This window comes from Tenrec ecaudatus, chromosome 10, assembly GCF_050624435.1.
Source record: "Tenrec ecaudatus isolate mTenEca1 chromosome 10, mTenEca1.hap1, whole genome shotgun sequence".
In the NCBI taxonomy this organism is placed as follows: domain Eukaryota; kingdom Metazoa; phylum Chordata; class Mammalia; order Afrosoricida; family Tenrecidae; genus Tenrec; species Tenrec ecaudatus.
Window position 1 is genome coordinate 125,468,022 of NC_134539.1, and position 1,992 is coordinate 125,470,013.

Below are 1,992 nucleotides of genomic sequence, written 5' to 3' on the forward strand. Positions count from 1 at the left end.
GGAGGCCTGTCTGACCTCTGCCTTCTGGCAATTGACCTTGAGAATTGGAGGAGGTCAGAGGTAGAGCCATACCGTTTCCACCATTTCGGAAATAAGATCAACAGAAACTCCTATCTAAAGCCTGAAAAATTGTCCTAATTGGAGAAAAAATTTCAAGTTACAAATCCAAAAAGTTCAAACAACCCGAAATAATATGGAAAAAAAAAAGTAATACCTAAGCACACCATGAATAGAACGCTAAAAATCGAAAAAGGCGGGCCGTGGAGCTGCGGGGCCGGAGGGGGGGCACGTTTCGTGGCTGGGCTTGGCGCTCGCCGGCGAGCCCCGTGGCTGTTAGGCCGGCGGCCGTTCCTCCGGAGTAGTCTCTAGTAGGAGTGACAGTTACCAAGTGAAGAAACTTGGTCGTCTGGGCCTGGAAAATAGTAACCCTGAAGAATACATAGACGTGCTACAGGAAACGGAGGAAACATGGTGGCGATGTCAGGTAATCAACAAGGTCAGCATTTCAAACCCACCAGCTGCTCCTCTGGCAAAAGGATGTGATGGAGTTGCTTGAAGAAGGCCTCACGTGCCCAATTGTTGCAGTCTGATTGATGACCCTCGAGTTTTGCCCTGCTCACACAACTTCTGCAAAAAATGCTTAGAAGGACTCTTAGAGGGGAATGTGCGGAATTCTCTCTGGAGACCGTCTCCATTCAAGTGCCCCACCTGTCGTAAAGAAACATCAGCTACTGGAGTCAATAGCTTGCAGGTCAATTATTCCCTGAAGGGCATTGTAGAAAAATATAACAAAATCAAGATCTCTCCCAAAATGCCAACATGCAAAGGACACGTCGGGCAGCCTCTCAACGTTTTCTGCCTGACTGACACGCAGCTCATGTGTGGGACCTGTGTTACTCGCATGACCACACCAAGCATGCGTTCTGTTCTATGGAAGATGCCTATGCTCAGGAAAGGAATGCCTTCGAGTCTCTCTTCCAGAGTTTTGAGACCTGGCGTCGGGGAGATGCTCTCTCTCGCTTGGATACCTTAGAAACTAGCAAAAGGGAACCCTACAGTTACTGACTAAAGATTCTGATAAAGGGAAGGACTTTTTTGAAAAATTACAACATACATTGGAGCAAAAGAAGAATGAAATCCTGTCTGACTTTGAGACCATGAAACTTGCAGTTACGCAAGCCTATGATCCAGAGATCAACAAACTCAATACTATCTTGCAGGAGCAACGAATGGCCTTTAACATTGCCGAGGCTTTCGAAGATGCGTCAAAACCCATTGTATTTCTACAACAGATGCAAGAATTCAGGGAGAAAATCAAAGTAATCAAGGAAACCCCTTTACCTCCTTCGAAACTGCCCACAAACCCTTTAATGAAGAACTTTGATACCAGTCAGTGGGAAGATATAAAACTAGTAGATGTGGATAAACTTTCTTTGCCTCAAGACACTGGCACACTTATTAGCAAAATTCCTTGGGATTTTTATCTGTTATTTGTAATACTCTTACTCTTTGGCCTTATCCTTTCCTTTGGTCCTGGCATATCTCTGGAATGGTCTCTAGTGGATGAATTTGCAGCGTGGAAAGGACATCTTTCAAACATCAGTTCTCTCTATCTGACGAAATCAGCTGATGTTTTAGAACAATCAATTTTTTACTGGGAACAGGTGGCAGATGGAATTTTCATTTTCAGTGAACAATTCAAGAATTATACTTTGATAGTGCTGAACAATGCGGCAGAATTTGTGTGTAAATACAAACTATTATAAAATCTGTTTCAGATGCCCTTTATTGTCTTAGTTAAGTTTTGCTAACAATTCCAAGTCAGACACTTCAAAAGTACAAAAGTATACCTCCAAAAATGCTTTATATAGTATGTTGTTCGTGTTAAGTGCTTAAAAGGTAAAGGTGTAATTTAATGGTACAATTCTGAACCTCTTGTTTTGAAAAGTGCTGAGACAAGCACCTTCCCACTAATGAGTTGTGTTTATACTA

At 42.8% G+C, this 1,992-nt stretch overlaps 1 pseudogene; it reads left to right on the forward strand.

Annotated features, from left to right (window-relative positions):
• Positions 1–320: 320 nt before the first annotated feature.
• On the forward strand, positions 321–1,766 carry LOC142458260 (E3 ubiquitin-protein ligase TRIM13-like; annotated as a pseudogene).
• The last annotated feature ends 226 nt before the right edge of the window (positions 1,767–1,992 follow it).